The sequence below is a fragment of the Octopus bimaculoides genome, chromosome 23, assembly GCF_046866305.1.
Source record: "Octopus bimaculoides isolate indiv1 chromosome 23, ASM4686630v1, whole genome shotgun sequence".
In the NCBI taxonomy this organism is placed as follows: Eukaryota; Metazoa; Mollusca; class Cephalopoda; order Octopoda; family Octopodidae; genus Octopus; species Octopus bimaculoides.
Window position 1 is genome coordinate 25,539,352 of NC_142950.1, and position 21,211 is coordinate 25,560,562.

The 21,211-nt window shown below is 35.8% G+C and overlaps 1 protein-coding gene across 2 annotated transcripts in view; it reads left to right on the plus strand.

Moving 5' to 3' along the window:
* The first annotated feature begins 568 nt into the window (after positions 1-568).
* Positions 569-21,211, plus strand: part of LOC106869230 (FMRFamide receptor) — a 243,053-nt gene continuing 222,410 nt past the window's right edge. For both annotated transcript variants that reach the window (XM_089340187.1, XM_089340188.1), the window contains exon 1: positions 569-1,035. The gene's annotated coding sequence lies outside the window, so the exon portion shown is untranslated. The remainder of the gene's footprint in view (positions 1,036-21,211) is intronic.

Genomic DNA, 21,211 nt, shown 5'->3' on the forward strand with positions numbered 1-21,211 from the left:
CGCCGTCGTGACCGCTACTACTATCACCATTGTTACAATTGAATAACGACTGTTTCACATTACCAGGGAGAAAACTGTTTAAGGAAACATTGCTATCATCTTGACTACCACCGCCGCCGCCGCCGCCACCACCACCACCATCAGCACTCACTGCCATTGCCACCACCACCACCACCACCACCACCACCAATAACAACACTACCAGCACCACCTCCACTACCACCACCACATCTATCACCACTATATACCGAACACATATTCACAGAACTATTAATCAACATTCACAAAACATACACCCATATAAACCATACCATTGATATACACACGTACATATACACATACTTACATATACATACGTACACACACACACACACACACACATATATATATATATATATATATATATATATATATATATATACAGATACACACACACACACACATATATATATATATACATATACAGATACACACAAGATATATATATATATATATATATATATATATATATATATAAATATACAGATACGAACACAGATATATATATATATATATATATACATATATACATATATAGATACACACACACACACACACATATATATACATATGCAGGTACACACATACACACATACACACACACACACACACATATATATATATATATATACTTATATATAATGCAAATATAAATACATATATTTATATACAAATATATATATATATATATAGACATACATACATGCATACATACATTTATATATACATATGGTGAATATAAGTTTTTAACACATATTGATTTTTCTGATCTGATATCAACAAACTACACATTGTATATTACACACACGCCCGCACACCCACACACAGTTACACACACACACAGTTACACACACACACAGTTACACACACACACACAGTTACACACACACACACACCTACACATACATACTCATACACACACACACACACACACACACACACACGTATAGTTAAGTTATGTTTCTACTGTTGTGATAAATCATTCCAGGGAAACAGGTAAGTTCGCCCTTCTCGTTTTTTCATCATATAAAAGAATTTTCTAGTTAAGAAATATTTATGTTCTTTGAATGGTAGCATCCTTATTGTTGCTGTTGTTGTTACTATTGTTGGCGTTGTTGATATTGTTGTTGATATTGTTGTTGATGGTGTTTAACCTATGTCGGCCATAACCGAACAAATCCACGATCGAAGTTAGTCCAACTATGGCCATCTATGTAAATATTTTCTAGCGTTGATATTGTGGGAATGTTGTTAATCCCAAGTACATAAAGGCGGAACTAGGACCGAAGACCTTCCAACCAGGACCATACTGTCTGTATTTATTATTTCAGTCAATGCATCATGTAATTCTGAACCATGTGTAATTTTATTGATATAACAAACGTTTGATCCGAGAAAAATTTAGCTGCTGTTTCTAGCACGTTAAACGTCCACATGTATTCCATTTTATTTGTAGTAATTATTATTGTTATTTCTTTGTGTTGATCTACTGTGATGACCTTTGTTGTAAGTGTATTTGTTATAAGTGTAGTTCGTACTGATAAGTGTAGTTCGTACAATTGATACAGGTATTGTAAGTGTAGTTGATAGACTTTTTTTATTAGTGACTAATTGTTAAAGTTGTTATTAAGTCGTATAATTGCTATTAATAAGCGGAATTGATTTGGTTATTGTTAGTAGTAAGTATAGTTGATATGGGCGCAGGCGTGTGTGTGTGTGTGTGTGTGTGTGTGTGTGTGTGTGTGTGTGGTAAGAAGTTTGCTTCCCAACCACATGATTCCGGGTTCAGTTCCTCTGTCTAGCACCCTCGGCCAGAAACTTCAACTGTAGCCTCGGGCCGACCAAAGCCTTTTGAGTGGATTTGGTAGACGGAAACTGAAAGAAACCCATCGTCTATCTATCTATCTATCTATCTATCTATCTATCTATCTATCTATCTATCTATCTATCTTTCTATCTATCTATCTACCAGTATATATATATGCACACACATATATATACATATGTATATATATGTATGTATCTATGTGCGTGTATCTTTGCGTCTGTGTTCGTCCACCACTACTTGACAACCGGTGTTGGTGTGTTTGCATCACCGTAAACTAGTGGTTCGGCAAAAAAGACCGATATAATATGTACCAAACTAAAAAAAGAACAGATTCTTCAAGTCGGTGCCCCAGTATGGCCGCACTCTAATGAACAAAACAAGTAAAAGACAAAAGATACTCGTTGATTGTAAGCTGGGTTAATATATTATTACTAATAAGTGTAGTTAATATGAATTATAAAAAAGGCGGCGAGCTGGCAGAGACGTTATCACACCGGGCGAAATGCATTGCGGTATTTCGTCTGTCTGCCGTTACGTTCTGAGTTCAAATTCCACCGAGGTCGACTTTGCCTTTCATCCTTTCGGGGTCGATAAATTAAGTACCAGTTAAGCACTGAGGTCGATGTAATCGACTTAATCTTTTGTCTGTCCTTGTTTGTCCCCTCTATGTTTAGCCCCTTATGGGCAATAAAAAAATAAGAAACGTTAGCACGCCGAGCGAAATGCTTTGCGGTATTTCGTCTGTCTTTACGTTTTGAGTTCAAATTCCGCCGAGGTCGACTTTGCCTTTCATCCTTTCAGAGTCGATAAATTAAGTACCAGTCGCGTACTGAGGTTGATCTAATCGACTGGCCCCCTGCCCCAAAATTTCGGGCCTTGTGCCTTGAGTAGAAAAGAATGTTAGCTATTAGAAAGTGTTGTTGATAGATTTGTTGTTAGTAAAAGTTACTGATGCGTTCTTATCAGTAAATGTAGGTGATACACTTACTGTGTGTAAGATCAGTTGCTATCGTAATTATTAGTGAATTTGATGCAATTGGTGTCAATAAGTGAAGTTGTTATTTGTAAGTCTTGTTGATTTAGTTGTTGTTAGTAATGTAGTGTGGAGGCGCAATGGCCCAGTGGTTAGGGTAGCGGATTTGTGGTCATAGGATCGGCGTTTCGATTCCCAGACCGGGCGTTGTGAGTGTTTATTGAGCGAAAACACCTAAGGCTCCACGAGGCTCCGCCAGGGGGATGGTGGCGAACCCTGCTGTACTCTTCCACCACAACTTTCTCTCGCTCTGTCTTCCTGTTTCTGTTGTACCTGTAATTCAAAGGGTCAGCCTTGTCACATCGTGTCACGCTGAATATCCCCGAGAACTACGTTAAGGGTACACGTGTCTGTGGAGTGCTCAGCCACTTGGACATTAATTTCACGAGCAGGATGTTCCGTTGATCGGATCGACTGGAACCCTCGACGTCGTAAGCGACGGAGTGCCAACAACAACAAGTAATGTTGTTAATATAGCTATATATTAGCAAGTGTAGATGATATAAATGTTATAAGTATACTACGGTAGTTAATAAGTAATTTACATAGTTGTTATAGAATATATTCGACATAGTTGCTTTTAATAAATGTAGGTGACATAGTAATTCGTAAGTGTAGCTGATATAGGTGATATTAGTAAGTGTAATTGATACAGCTATTGTTTGCAAGTGTAGCTGTTGTTCAAAATGTAATTGTTACAAGTGTTGTTTCTAACTGTAGCTGTTACAGTTGTCTGTAAGTGTAATTGTTACAGTCGTTGTTTGTAAGTGTAGCTGTTACAGTTTCCTGTAAGTGTAATTGTTATAGTCGTTGTTTGTAAGTGTAGCTGTTACAGTTTCCTGTAAGTGTAATTGTTATAGTCGTTGTTTGTAAGTGTAGCTGTTACAGTTTCCTGTAAGTGTAATTGTTATAGTCGTTGTTTGTAAGTGTAGCTGTTACAGTTTCCTGTAAGTGTAATTGTTATAGTCGTTGTTTGTAAGTGTAGCTGTTACAGTTTCCTGTAAGTGTAATTGTTACAGTCGTTGTTTGTAAGTGTAGCTGTTACAGTTTCCTGTAAGTGTAATTGTTACAGTTGTTGTTTGTAAGTGTAGCTGTTACAGTTTCCTGTAAGTGTAATTGTTATAGTCGTTGCTTGTAAGTGTAGCTGTTACAGTTGATTGTAAGTGTAATTGTTATAGTCGTTGTTTGTAAGTGTAGCTGTTACAGTTGTCTGTAAGTGTAATTGTTACAGTCGTTGTTTGTAAGTGTAGCTGTTACAGTTTCCTGTAAGTGTAATTGTTACAGTCGTTGTTTGTAAGTGTAGCTGTTACAGTTTCCTGTAAGTGTAATTGTTATAGTCGTTGTTTGTAAGTGTAGCTGTTACAGTTTCCTGTAAGTGTAATTGTTATAGTCGTTGCTTGTAAGTGTAGCTGTTACAGTTGATTGTAAGTGTAATTGTTATAGTCGTTGTTTGTAAGTGTAGCTGTTACAGTTGTCTGTAAGTGTAATTGTTATAGTCGTTGTTTGTAAGTGTAGCTGTTACAGTTGATTGTAAGTGTAATTGTTATAGTCGTTGTTTGTAAGTGTAGCTGTTACAGTTGTCTGTAAGTGTAATTGTTATAGTCGTTGTTTGTAAGTGTAGCTGTTACAGTTGTCTGTAAGTGTAATTGTTATAGTCGTTGTTTGTAAGTGTAGCTGTTACAGTTTCCTGTAAGTGTAATTGTTACAGTCGTTGTTTGTAAGTGTAGCTGTTACAGTTTCCTGTAAGTGTAATTGTTACAGTCGTTGTTTGTAAGTGTAGCTGTTACAGTTTCCTGTAAGTGTAATTGTTATAGTCGTTGCTTGTAAGTGTAGCTGTTACAGTTGATTGTAAGTGTAATTGTTATAGTCGTTGTTTGTAAGTGTAGCTGTTACAGTTGTATGTAAGTGTAATTGTTATAGTCGTTGTTTGTAAGTGTAGCTGTTACAGTTGTCTGTAAGTGTAATTGTTACAGTCGTTGTTTGTAAGTGTAGCTGTTACAGTTGATTGTAAGTGTAATTGTTATAGTCGTTGCTTGTAAGTGTAGCTGTTACAGTTGATTGTAAGTGTAATTGCTATAGTCGTTGTTTGTAAGTGTAGCTGTTACAGTTGATTGTAAGTGTAATTGTTATAGTCGTTGTTTGTAAGTGTAGCTGTTACAGTTGTCTGTAAGTGTAATTGTTATAGTCGTTGCTTGTAAGTGTAGTTTGTACACTTGTTGTTTATAAGTGTAGTTGAAATGGTTATTTGTAAGTGTAGTCGTGTTAGTCGTTATCAATAAGAGTAACTGATACGGTTGTTATTCGCATGAATTGGCTGTTACTAAGTGTACTTAATATAATCGTTGACAGTGTAATTGATACCTATGCATAGCTATATAATGTCACATCATCATGCTTTATTTTTGTTAAACACTTCTTTCCCACCAGCCTACATAACACTAACTAATCAACCACTATATATATATGTATGTATATATATATATATATATATACATATATATATATATATATATATATATATATATATATATATATATATATATATATATATATATATATATATATATATATATATATATATATATATATATATAAATGTATATATACATATATATATATATATATATATATATATATATATATATATATATATATATATATATATATATGTACACACATATATATTTATACGTATGATATAAATAATTTGGGAAAACAAATTTCCAAATCAATCAGGTGTCGCCGCCACCGCCACCACCTACCTATCACGCATTCTCTACATTATAACTCTATTATGGATCGTACACCCTACATATGAATGAAGCCTAAACATCACACGTTCCATAAATTATATAGTCTATATATCCAACATGCTGTACATTATACTCTTTGTATATTATGTAGTCTGTATACCACACACTATATACATCATACATCGTACATCATATATATATCAAACATTTCATACATCCTGCATTCCTGCATCATACAGAGTCTCTATATTATACACACAATAATTGCACGTTCCATAAATTGTACAGTCTACATATCATACATTTCACGTTTAAAGTATCCACATTTCACAATGAACACTATATAGCGCGCACTTTACATACACGCTTCATTCTTATGCCCAATATTTCTATCTGAATTAAACAATAAGTACCGGAGTCGTCATTCGCCTTGCTAGAAATAGCAGCTAAATCTCGTTCAAGTCACACCATGCCTTCCGAAATAAAGGATGAACATGCAATGATGAACATGCAATGGTCAAGGCTGGATCACTTTTGATCGTACGTATGGTCAAAGAGGACTGACCCGAGGGTTAAACAGCAACGACTTCAGTCTAAACGAGAAAGTCAGAGAGACCTAAATGACTGCCTTACCAGATAGAAATAGAAGACCCGCCTCACCCGCTATTATCAGAATGGCCACCGCCACCATCAGCACCATCATCACCACCACCTTCGCCGCCGCCACCACCACCACCTTCGCTACCGCCACCGCCACCACCATTAATGACAACTTCAACAACAACATTACGACGACGACGACGACGACGACGACCGCCACCGTCACCGCCACCGCCGCAAAGCCGCCATCACCGCCGCCTCCACCACCACCACCACCACCACCACCACCACCACCACTGTCAATGCTGACATTCTAAATATATATACACAAAATGGCGTTCATAAATATAGAACGACTGGAGCTTATGTAAACCTAGATACAGCACACACACACACACACACACACACACACACACAACAGCATTAGCGCCACACGTAGTATCGATGCAAAAGCGAGCTTTAGGTTAGTTAAAATATGTTTGTGACATATTCCAACTTCTAAAGGCAAACTCACTGAAGTCAGCGTGGACGGAATATGGTCTTTTATAGTAAAAGTTTCTCTTATATGGTACCATTAGAGAGAATCTTTTCTCCACAGTCACCGCAGTAAGTTTATCTTTAGAAGTTGAAATATATCACAAAACATACCTTAACTAACTAAAATTCGCATGCATATATATATATATATATATATATATATATATATTCGAAACGTGGAGTAGATGAAACAGGGACAACTGACGAAGGAGTATACTCTTTATGTTGCATGTCTTGTTTCTCTGTTATTTTTTGTTTTCGTTTCTCATTGTGTTCAACGTTTTTTTTTTGGGTGTCCTGTACCCATAAATGCATGTATATATACATATATATGTAGGTATGTACATATATGTATGGATATATGCATATATTTATATATTATTTATATTATTATATGATCGAACGCCACGCATCCTTTTCCAAGTCAGTATACATACATACATACATACATACATACATACATACATATATACATATATACATATACATATATATATATATATATATATATATATATATATATATATATATATATGTATGTATTTATTTATGTATATATGTATGTATTTATATAAAACTTAGATAAAAACTTAGATATGTTTCGACCAAAGATTGGTCGAAGCCATGTCTAACTTAATAGCAACACCTGATAGGATTATCTAAATCCTTTTTAAGTCAAGTTTTGTTTATGGTCCATTCAAGTAGTGAGTTCTTGTTGAGTGAGTTGTATCCAGGTATGGGTGGCTTATCCGGTATTCCTTGAAGAAATCTGTTCAGACACTTTTTAAAGGTGATGGGATTCTTTTTCCTCTTTAATCAGTTTTGGGACAATGTTAAACAGGGCAGGGCCTGTTGAGGAAAAGAAATTATGTCGCAGTGTACCTATATGTTGTGATCCTGAATTGGGCAGGGGACGTATGGCCCGTGGTCCCAGCCTTGGATGAACCTTGAAACTAATGTTCAGGTCGTTTGGGTAATGCTGGCGGTATATTTTCTACATCGTACAAATGATGTACCGCTCGCGGCGGCGCTGGGGAGAGTAGAGTTTCAAGGCTTTAAGCCGGTCCCAGTAATCGAGATCAGTCATGCCTTCAATTCGTTTAGTGAGTGCCCTGTAGGGTGATTCATTTCTCGAGATGTTTTATTTTGTATGGGGAGACCACAGGGGGCAGCAGTATTCGAGGTGATGTATTTATATATGTATATACACAGACACAGACACAGACACACACACACACACACACACACATATATATATATGTATGTATATACACAGACATATATATGTATATATAGGTATATATATATGTATATATATATGTATATATGTATGTATATATATATATATGTATATATATATATATATATATATATATATATATATATGTATATATGTATATATGTATATATGTATATATATATATATATATATATATATATATATATATATATATATATATATATATATATATATATATGTATATATATATATGTATATATATATATATATATATATATATATATATATATATATATATATATATATATATGTATGTGTGTGTGTGTGTGTGTGTGTGTGTGTGTGTGCTCGCGTATTTGTATTTGTCTCCCCACCATCACTTGACAATCGATGTTGATGTGTTTACATCCCCGTAACTTAGGGGTTCGGCAGAAGGGACCGACAGAATAAGCACTAAGCTTGCAAAGAATAATTCCTGGTTTCGATTTGTTCGACTAAAGGCGGTGCTCCATCATGGCCACAGTCAAATGACTGAAACAAGTAAAAGAATGAAAGAATGAAAGAATAAAGGAATATATGTATGTATTAGTTTCTCTGATTTGGCTGTGATCACGTGCTTTCTGAGTTTTAATCGAAGCTATATTTATTAATCGATTAAGTTAGAGGTTTGACATAAAAAGAGGCAACATGAGAATACTTACAAACATTAAACATACTAGCTCAACGCAGCAGCGTTCTAAATACATATTAGCTCTAAACATTTTATATTCCAAGTGGATCTACATCCTAAACACATCAACCCTCTTCGTATCTGCAGTCTTTTAAAATATTCCACCAAGATGTATCTCTCTCCACTCATACGTGTGTAAACGTACGCACGCATGCACACTCTAAATATCTTATACAATTATTCCGTACAAAAACACTGCTCTATTTACATAAACTCTTATTGGTTCATTTTGCCGAGATACAAGGGACCTAGATTTGCTTAAAAGGACCGGACATTTGCCATTGCTGTCTTTCTCATGAGTATTGGTAAAAGTATGTAGAATGAATAATTGCATCCAACTGGAAATTGAAACCGTAATGTGATATCCGTTGTTCGGAAACTAATTGTTTGCTGTACGGCACATTTAGCAAATAGTTTATAGTTGTGATCGAAAGTTTGAATCAAAGAAATTCGATATTTTCTTTATGGGCATAGCTGCGTGTGGTAAGAAGTTTGCTTCGCAGTCACATGGTTTCGGGGGTCAATCCCACTGCGTGGCACCTTGGCAAGTGTTTTCTTCGAAAGCCTTGAGTGAATTTGGTAGACTGAAACTAAAAGAATTCCGTCGTACATATATTTGTGTGTGTGTGTGTGTGTATGTATGTGTGTGTGTGTGTGTATAAATATAAAAAATGGAACAAAAACACAATAGAGGATAATAAAACATTCGGACAGATAAACAATACAAAGACTGACAGGAAAAAACAACAATTAGAAGGCTAGGGAAAAAGGACGGGTCATTAGTCTACGTCTAAGCTATGAGCATTAGATATTTTGTAAGAAAGCTAGCGAATGTGTTCGGCAACAAAGACAAAAAACGGAGAACATGGTACACAATTGCAAATACAAACAGCAGGAATATACCAACAGGTGTCTTTCGACTGAGGACGAATCAGATTGAGCTGGCGTGCATGAAAAAATAAACTAATGCTCTTAGCTTAGACTTTTTTGGGTGGGAGAACTAGATCGAACAGTCTCAAGTGTAACTGCCCGAAACTGTAAGGACATCTGGTAACTTGACTGAAGAAAGAAGGCTACGAATGATCCGTCCTTTTCTCCCCCTGTCCTTCTAATTGTTGTTTTTCCTGTCTGCCTTTGTATCGTCTATCTGTCCGAAACTTATCTGACTGTACCATGTTTACGTCACAATGAATCTCGATGAAACAATTGTAGCAATACCAGATAACCTATTCGCCTGTTTCTGTTGTTTATACACCACACGTCTTTGGGTTCTCGTGAAGTTGCAGATTACCGACCAGCTGTGAACTTCGCATCATCGATGTGTTTCAGTGCTACGTCAACGGAGTACTTAACTGCCCGATTTAGGTTGATTCTGTCTAAACTTTAATTGTGGTGCGCTTCACTTTGATATTCCTCCATCCTTAACGGATCCTCTTGAATGAAATCAATCCCTCTACCCTGTCGTGATATTTACACATACATACATACATACATACATACATGCATGTGTGTGGGTGTGTGTGTGTTTATGTGTGTGTGTGTGTAGACGTACATGAATGTGTATGTATATATGGACAACACAAGCACACACACACACACACACACACACACACACACACACACACACACATGTATGTATATGCATGCATTATCTTCCTCATTGTTTTCCGTGCGCTTTTACTTGTTTCAATCATTTGACTGTGGCCATGCTGGAGCACCGCCTGGAAGGGTTTTAGTCGAACAGGTCAATCCCAGGACTTATTGTTTTTAAAGCCTACTTCCTACTCTATCGTTCTCTTTTGCCGAGTCGCTAAGTTACGGGGACATAAACACACCAACCCAGGCTGTCAAGCGGTGATGGGGGGAGAAACACAGACACAAAAACACACATACATGCACACACGCGTGCACACACAGATATAAACATATATATACACGACAGGCTTTTTTCAGTTTCCGTCTAGCGAGCTTCCAACCATCCTAACTGCATTTTACAAGTTAGTCAGTTGTGACAAGCACTGTTTAGTAGAGTGATTTCAGAGTGCTGTTAGAGCCATCTCTTTCCATCTGGAATAAACAAGTTGATAGGTCAGCTTATTAGATGTATAATAATGGTATACTAACATTACAATAATCTAGAACAGTTGTAACTGCCTCTCTTTAAAAAGTCCCCAAACGCCTAGAATGCACCTCGTACGTGTGTCACAACTCAGGAATAGGAAAATAACCTACTGAAATGGAATCACCTACTATAATAATACTCTTGTGTTTCTCTCCGTCACAACATATGAATGAGAAAGGAAGGGGTGATAGATGAATAAGGAAGGAGGGGATGATGACAAACTGGTAGTGGGAGCGTTTCAACTCTCTGTGAGTATATGTGTGTGTGTGTATGTAAAAGGGAGGTATGTGAATGTTTGTGTGTGTGTGCATGTGGTTGTGTGGTTGTGTGCGTGTGTGTGCAATGTAAGTGGGATGGTGAACATTCAACGCAAAAAAGAAAAATCAAACAGCGTTTCAACTCTGTGTGAGTATATGTGTGTATGTGTGTGCGTGTACAAGGGAAGTATGTGAATGTATGTGTGAACCAGCGTTCATTCAGTTACAAACGACGTTCAATGTCACATCTCGAAAAAAGACAACCAACATTGACAAGTGTATTTATTTGATTTACCATCCATATTGACATATAAAATACTACAATCAGTCGTCATTTTTGATGGCACGGGGCCAGCTAGTATTAACTTATAATTCGTATCGATATAAGTGTTCTCCAAATTATTTTGCGATGATGAGAAATGTTATAATATACAGCAGTCATTTGAGTACTCAAAATTCATTAGTGAAATTTGAAACCTAATCTTTGTAGTAAAATGAAATTTGAAAAAGCTATTAAAATAACATCAAAAATGCTGTTAATATCATTTACTAATATAAATGATATAAGTAATGCTATGGATGAAAGTGTTAATGAAAAAGATGAAAAGAAGAAATATCTTTAACAATGTTTATAATAAGTCTAATTAGTATTATACGAAATTTACAGAATCATGTGTATTTTTGTAAGTAGATGTGAGTGAAAATACGGATACGAGAAAGTTGAGAGACGTCTTATAACTAAGGGCCTAAAAACAGAACCTCTAGCCGCAAAAATGAATCTATCTAAAGGGACTCGAATTTCATGGACCCGAAATTCAGGCTGAAAAACGTCGGGAAAATTCTTTTCACATTTAGGTACGAAAACTAAAAAAAAAAATCTGTTGGTTAGTGCATATTAAAACAGGCTAAAAAATGGTTTGCTGGAAAAAGTGTCAGCAACCGTTTTGATAGGGAAGTATTGTAGCTCGTACTGGTTAATGTTACCAAATATGGTAACGTTAACCGAAAGCGAATTTAATTTTAAACCTAGAAGTTGTAAGATCAGATCTAAGGAAGTTATCTGCTACAAAAATCTTCTTCTTGTACGTTTGTCGAAAGATAAACGAACATAATTACGAAACCAAGCTGTGCGTTTACGCCTTTAGTGAATGCAGTGTGTTTGTTGTTGTTGGCACTCCGTCGCTTACGACGTCGAGGGTTCCAGTTGATCCGATCAACAGAACAGCCTGCTCGTGAAATTAACGTGCAAGTGGCTGAGCACTCCACAGACACGTGTACCGTTAACGTAGTTCTCGGGGATATTCAGCGTGACACAGAATGTGACAAGGCTGACCCTTTGAATTACAGGCACAACAGAAACAGGAAGTAAGAGTGAGAGAAAGTTGTGGCGAAAGAGTACAGCAGGGTTCGCCGGATCCTCGTGGAGCTTTAGGTGTTTTCGCTCAATAAACATTCACAACGCCCGGTCTGGGAATCAAAACCGTGATCCTATGACCGCGAATCCGCTGCCCTAACCACTGGGCCATTGCGCCTCCACGAATGCAATGTGAATATAACAATAAACAGGCAATGTAAATTAAATGAACAAATATTAATTAACAAAAGAGAATAATTAAATAATAGGAAAATGATTGTCAAATATGTTATATATTGTTCAAATATTAAAAATGATTTTTGAATTTGCATCAGTCAATAATCGTTGAAGAACAAATGAAATGAATGTGTATATAAAAATATATTGTAATGCTTGGTTGCAAGCTAATTTGTTAACAATCTTTGTGTAAAAATACTTTAATGACAGTGATGGTCCGGTGTCTTGTGAAAGTATTTTATCTGTGTGATTTTAGAAAGATAGTGCTCATGCTGTGAAGGAAAACTGAAATGAATCAGTATGTTGAGGTTGGAAGGAAAAAACACATGTGGAAAAAGGACCGGGCAGTAGTTGCATACTTGTGTGTGGAGCAGAAATGAAGATGGGGATGATGGACAGTTTGACAGGTTATACCTAGTTGTGTTGCAAACGTTTTCTTCTACTTGAACCGGGGCCATAGAATATTTAGTCGAATTGAAGTGTAGTTGCAAATGAAATCACTGGTATGTTGTGAATTTCAGGTAGCTGTGTTCAACATAGTTTGGTAATTCAAGAAAAGCAAAGATGAAAAACTCCTTGGTTCACTGAGAGATTTGTGTTTATTCAGTGTTCTATTGCGTTGGTCTTGAAGACAACATAATGGCTTGTGTTTGTCGAGGGCATATTTCGATTTTTCCTGTCATGTTACATAAAAAAGAAAGACTTAAGGTCGTTTTTTTGGTGATATTTCTTGCTAGTACCAATCAGACAGATACTATTTTAAAGATACAAAGGGGCATACATGTCACTGGAGCTGGTGGTCATAATGCGTAGCTTGGAATTCTTTCAACTAAACACGCATTTCACATGGAGATTAGAAGGACGAAAAGTTCCCGTATGAAGTATATATCCGGTTGTGGCAAATGGACAAAAGAAGATGAATAACAGTTCAGTTCTTAGTGAGGGGTCAGATTTTTGCGTCAGGCATTTTGCAAAATATGCAAGTTCAGCGGAGATACACGAAATAAACGAAGTAGCCTGTATATTGGTATTCGGGTATTCGAAAATGCTGAAAGAGAAATATTTATGGCCCCATCCTCTATTTTTGCCAATTGATCCACTGCATTAAGTCAGAATGGCCTACATATTCGGTGACGAGCAAGATAACAATTGTTTCAAAATTGATTCTTCGAGAGAATTATTTACTAATAACTCCTATTTGTGCAATAAGTGTGAAGACTTCTTATCACCCAACATTGCATTGTGCAATGTTTGATCAAAGGGGTTTTGTAGAGAATTGGATGATTTCTTTAAAACCCCTACTTTTATTTCTGAATAGGAAACTGCACCGGCAAGAGTTGTAATTAAATCTTTAACTTCACTTGTCAATGTTTATTAATAAGCTTTAGTACTGGTTTCAGAAGTAAAATGGGCCTGAAGTTGGGGAAAATATACTGCTGGATCACCAATTCATAGCGTTGGAGTCAAAAAAAGAAATCACTGTTTGAGTGGCCGAAACATCACTGCTTTATTGAAGAGGATAGCAAAATACCGGGGAATGCCATCAGAAGTAACAATAAAAATTTTATACTACACTGTATCAGCGAAGAGAAGCGAAAAGCAAGAACTGGAATATGCAGCAAAAATATTAATGCAGACAGGCAATGAAACTATAGGATTATATTTTAGCCATAAGAATAGGAAAAATTTTTAACAATAGCGAGAATTACCTAAAAATATCAGCCAGATGCCATAAGTCACTCATTCAATATTTTGTGTTTACGATATTTGTCACTCTCTGTCAGTATTAATGTATTGTGTTGGCTTCATAATTTGCATTGTTCTTCAATGGGCAACTAATATTCTTAGTTGTGTGATGATTTAATGTTTACGAAAAAAGATGTAATGACAAGTTGAAAAGAAGAAATATCACAGACAATGATTTTAATGACTAAATTGTATCATACATAATTTACAGTATCATGTGTATTTTTCAAAGTAGATGTGTATAGTTGAATAGATAATTGAGAGGCGGCTTATTAGAATGGGTCTAAAAGCAAAAAGTCTCCAGCCTCAAAAGAGGTGTTATCTAAATAGACCCAAAATTCGGAGTTATTATGGACTTTCTAAAATCGCCGAAGAAGTTCTTTTCACATTTAGAAGAGAAAATTCAAAGTTTCTTCCTTATTTTTTTCCTGTCAAAACCTATGAAAACTAATACCAAAAATGGTTGACTTCAAAAAAGGGTCGGTTGGCTTTTTGATAAAAGTTAGGGACATATTGTTGCTCATTCTGGTTAATGCTAACAAATATGGCAACGTTAATCGAAAGCGAATGTAACTTTAAACTTGTAAGATCAAATTCAAGAAATTTATGTGATACATACTGTTTTGTAAAAACTATTTTGAAAGATCTGTAGGCATGTACGGGCTAATATGTAACGTGAATTAGCTGGTTAAAGCTTATTATCAGGGAACAAATTGAAAGTTGAAATATAACTGTTTATTAAAAACTCTCATAAATGTACACTACCTGTTTATTAAGCAGACAGAGCGTATAATCCCATCTGAACTAGATATTGCAAAAGAATTATTTAATAGAGTTATAAAGCTTCCGAGAGAAGCCATTAGATTCGTCAGTATTAATAAGTTATAAGTTGTCATGCCAAATCTGTGAGCTGCATTAAGAATAATGCTTACGATGCATGTAAATGGCCATGGGAAAGAGGCTTTGTAAACTAATGCTTATAAAGATGTATTAACAATCGCCCATGACATAGAACAGATTAAAGTCTTAAGCAATTTTGTCAATGGATGATGAAAGACACAGAAAACGCTATGAAAGTATTTGTAGAGCTAAAGTCAAGAAAAGCATTTAAGTTAGGATAATTTCTTTTTTTTTCAGCAGCTGTTCTTTTGTTAATATTCTTTAGCTTATTAGAAAAAAATTCGTTATATTCATGATATATCAATGGTATCCTTTGGACATTCTCTTTCCTCTCGTCCAATCACTGTTTGTTACAATATTATGAGATCATTCTCAGTGATGTAGATAAGGCTTCATTTTTCATTCTCTCTTTCTTTCTTTCTTTCTTTCTTTCTTTCGTTCCTTCTTTCTTCGGTTTTTCTTTCTTCGGTTTTTCTTTCTTTCTTTCGTTCTTTCTTTCGTTCTTTCTTTCTTTCTTTCGTTCTTTCGTTCTTTCGTTCTTTCTTTCTTTCTTTCTTTCTTTCTTTCTTTCTTTCTTTCTTCGGTTTTTCTTTCTTTCTTTCGTTCTTTCGTTCTTTCGTTCTTTCGTTCTTTCGTTCTTTCTTTCTTTCTTTCGTTCTTTCGTTCTTTCGTTCTTTCTTTCTTTCTTTCTTTCTTTCGTTCTTTCTTTCTTTCGTTCGTTCTTTCTTTCTTTCTTTCTTTCTTTCATCTTTCTTTCTTTCTTTCTTTCTTTCATCTTTCTTTCTTTCTTTCTTTCTTTCTTTCTTTCTTTCTTTCTTCGGTTTTTCTTTCTTTCTTCGGTTTTTCTTTCTTTCTTCGGTTTTTCTTTCTTTCTTCGGTTTTTCTTTCTTTCTTTCTTTCTTTCTTTCTTTCTTTCTTTCTTTCTTTCTTTCTTTCTTTCTTTCTTTCTTTCGTTCTTTCTTTCTTTCGTTCGTTCTTTCTTTCTTTCTTTCGTTCTTTCGTTCTTTCTTTATTTCTTTCTTTCTTTCTTTCGTTCTTTCTCTCTTTCTTGCTTTCTTTCTTTCTTTCTTTCTTTCTTTCTTTCTTTCTTTCTTTCTTTCTTTCTTTCTCCTAGATATCTCAATTAAAAAATTTCAAACTTTGGTTCTATTTGCACTGTTTTCTTTCGTCTGTATTTCGAAACAAACATTAAATCCCTACATTTGCTATTTTTCTTCTTTGTGCAAAATAAAGAAGAAAAAAAAATGTCTTCCAATACTCGTCCTACAAACAGATTAAAAAAAAAAATGAATGCGAAAAGAAAATTTTGTTTCATGCTTTGCGAAGTAAACCGCCTAAACAGTTCACGGCAGCTTTATGGTAAGCAAACAACGAGACATTTTTAATGTGACTGTTGTCATTTATATAAACGTCGTGTGTTTAAATGTATTCTTCGTCTAATCTTATGGAGTGTGCGTGGAACTAAATTTTCGTAGTCGAGTTAAGATAACAATGTCAGCACCAGCATTAGTAGTAGTAGTAGTAGCAGCAGCAGTAGTAGTAATAGTAGTAGTAGTAGTAGTAGTAGTAGTAGTAGTAAATTAGCGCGCTCACCGACTTAAAATTGATCGGATCCCCAACAGTAAAATTTACTTCAGAAACTTCCTGGGTGACGTAAAGATCCGATTAATTTTCAGTTTTTAGGGCCGTATACATACTTATATACATAGACACTACTACTACAGCTACTACTACTACTACTACTACTACTACTACTACTACTACTACTACTACTACTACTACTAATACTGTTGTTTTTGTTGTTGTTGTTGATACTGCTGCTGCTGTTGCAACAGCCTCATGCTAACTACGCAAGTTTAATATCACTATTACGGTGAGGAGGCGAGATGGTAGAATTGTTCAAATTCCGCCGATGTCCGCTTTGCCTTTCATCTTTTCACGGTAGATAAAATAAGTACCAGTTGATTACTGGGTCGATGTAATCGACTTACCCCCTCCTCCGAAATTGCTGGCCTTGTGCCAAAATTTGAATTAAATATCACATTTACAGCAACCTCTGCTCTAACTTTTACTTGTTTCAATCGTAACACGGTGGCCACGGTGAGGTCACTGTCTGGAAGGAATTTACTGGGACGAATCAGTTTTTTCCATTAGAGTCTCGTACTTATATCGGTGTCTGTTGCCAAACTGCTAAGTTACGGAGACGTAAACACACCAACACTAACACCTTGGATAGAAAATGCACGAAGGTTGCCCTTAAAACCCGAGCCCTTACTTTCTTTGAACACGAGAGATGCGTTAACATTGTAGAAATGCAAATCTTGGGTTTTTCTGTATCCATTTTTAAAGATTTGTTCTTACGAGCAACAATTGTATGCTGTCTGGTGGTATTTCGTCCGTTTCTACGTTCCTTAGTTCAAATTCCACCGAGGTCGATTGTGCCTTTCATCCAATAGGGGTCGCTAAAATATGCACTCGTTGAGTACCGAGGTTGATGTGATCGACTAGTTCCTTCCACCAAAATTTCAGCCCGTGTGCCTATAGTAGAAAGAATTATTATTTGTACTAGCGAGGCGGGACCTGTGGAAATTCAGTTTTTTATGAATTTACTTATATTTTGAATCATATAACTATGTATCGTCACAGCACCGTTTCCATATGTCATCGACTTTTATGATAATGAAACTAGACAATGAATCGAAGTTATGCGTTTACATTTCCATTTAAAAACGTTTCTTTTCGGAAGCTTTTAAGGAATTTCTGTTGGTATGATCCATTTTCCGTGCAAGGAGATGGGTTGTCAATGTTACAGGGTCTGTGTATCATCAATTTTTTTCGCAATTTACGCAGTTCTCTGTCTCCGTTTTATCCGGAATTTTCACTGAGAGTAATCTGTCACTATCATCTCGATGTCTTATTTCATTTTTACTCCGAAGAATAGTTAATCTGGCGATAAGGAAGACCACATTTATGAAAGTCTATGCTGTTAACGCGTGGAAAGTGAAATTTCACAAACATGCCGTTCCTTTCGATCATTCAATAATTCGTTATGGCGGACTTTATTTCAAGCTCGACTGATTCAACGAATTTTCTATTCTCATTTCTTTAGAGAGGGTTTACAATATTTGGGAATTTTAGATTACAGATGTACGTAAGAAAAAGAGTCATACTTTACTGTGCTGCTTTCTGAAAGTAGTGGACTTTCAGAAAATGAGAAATTGAATACTAATGTATTTATGTCTCAAGCTACTGCTATCTAGCACCTCCGGATGATCTCTATTCAACCGCTACACAACTGCTACTCAACCCCCTACCACGGCCAGACTACCTCTATTTATATGTCTTGGGAGATCCTACTTCTTCGCCTGGAGGCGTCGACACAAAAGTATTATTCATGTTTCTCAGTTTTAGTTTTCTCACATGCTGCAATGCGATCCGTTAGTGCAACTTCCGAGCGCAATTGATGACAGCAGATTAATATTATTGACTTTGGCGAGGAGAAACTACAATAATATAACGGCACTAGATTTATCCGACTATAGATTATCAACGTGTGTGGCCTTAAAGTTTTACTGATTATAGTCATGGGCCTTTAGTCATAGGGAGACACAGTATTCAATAGAATTTCGTCTGTCATGTCGACAACAGAACTAATACTAATCTATTATTTATTTTATCGAGCATTATTGATGGAAGGGATAAGTTACCTCGATGTGAAAGGCATGACTTGATGTACCTTTTTCTACGGGTATATACAGACTTGCACAAAAACGCATACACGCTCATACATACACATAGTATGTGTGTGTATGATTGTATGCATGCCTGACTGTATGTATGTGCATATGCTGGTGTATGTATGTATGTATGTGTGTATATATGTATGCATGAAAAACATCTTGTTCTGAATTGTAATAAAACTAAATATAGGAGCTTTTGTGTAATTTCGCATAATTAAAACTTCTGTAGGGACGTTTAAAGAAGCCTTTCCCGCAAAGAAATAGTCTTTTATTAAAGGGGATTAATTTCCACATTATCTATGTGCAGAATATATATTGATATATTAGATATTAGATAATAAAACGAATGGACATTACTGGTAGCTTACTGGTAAAGCAGGGTCACTTTCACAATGCTCGTCATGTATATGGTTAATGAGTGACGGAAGATGGAAGATACGAGAGTTTTATTAATCACATCTAACATACTTAACAACGGGTTCAGGAGCATCACTCTTCAGGTGATAAATAGATATAACTCGTTAAAATAACAGTTCCGCAATGTATCTTCTCTGTACTTGTGAAGAAAAGCAGCAAATTAAAGGATATCGCTTCATTTATATAGAAGATTAATAAAATATAAGACGCAAGAAAAGAAACCAACACGTAATACAGCATAATTTATGAAGGACAAGTATCAACAAACTATGACAATAACCGGACAGAGATGTATTAAATCAGAGAAAGGAAAATATAATTCCGTATAAAACGCCTTTAGATACTCCGAGAAGAGACATGCATCGATACTCTCGGCATTAATCTGGAAACTTAAGGACGAGAACATTAGATATTGGATCATCCCATAAATAATGCGTTTTTTTATACTTCTTTTATGCTTCAAAATTAAGATAAACAAAGTTCTATTTTAATTTACAGTATATTCTCCTTCACTTTTTATAATATTCTTCCATCTATCTGGTAGACTTGCAAGGCTCCTCATCCAAAATTCTCTTGTCCGTGACGAAAAATTCTCCTTCAGTACTGTTCCGACCTCGTCTACAGAATTCATATTTTTTCCGTCCAAAAGATTTTGAAGACTGCGGAATAAATGGTAAATAGATGGGACAATGTCCGGCGAATATGGTGGGTGTGACATCGTTTCCCATTCAAACTGCTCCAGCCTTTGGAATGTCATCCTCGCTGTATGTGGCCGAGCATTATCCTGATGGAAGAACACCTTTCGTCTTGAAACCAAAGATGGTCATTTTTGTTCTTGCGTTGGGGTCAATGAATGGTTGAACGACCAAATCCAAGCTTCTCTACTAGTTCCTCAACAGTTCTACCAGGGTTTGCAGGACATCATCATCGAGCTCTACAGATATTCCAGGACGAGGCTTGTCTTCGAGGCTGTAGTTTCCGGCTCGGAATTTCTAGAACCACCATTGACACTGGCTTACACTTATTGTCCAATCCCCATATACTGCATCAATATTCCTCGCACCTTCCGTTGCCTTGTTGCTTTTATTGAACTCATAAAGCAAAATATGCCGAATATGCTTCTTTGTCACTTCCATTATAGATTTGATAAAATAACTGTTAAAATCGAATTGCACTCTTCAAAACTTGCACTAAGAATAAGTACAAGGTAAAATTACTACCTGCTTTTATCGCAAGTTCATGCAGGTAGTTTATCCTGTCCCCCTCCAACTTTTAGTTCATGCAATTGAAAAAACCGCATTATTTATGAGATGACCCAGTACAGTATCAGATGGAAGATCATTGTCAGCCAATATTAACGGGTCTATAAGACGATCCATATGCTCGTTCGAAAATCTGCATCTTTTAAAAAACTCAAGAACTTCCAGTGACTGTGTAAATAGCAGGATTGAGATTTTTTCTTTACGTCTGCATTTTAGAAAATACATCTTTGGGGAAATTAAGGATAAACCACCGGATATATCATGGACCATTCTAGTGTTGGGTTGTGTAATTTTAATATTCGGAAGGCACTGGTTATGTGTACTGTGGAATTAATTATCGTCCCTAACTTCCTGTGTGTCTTTTTATGAATGCGCGTGATCTTGTAAACGTCAATTGCATCGAACGCAGTTACTAA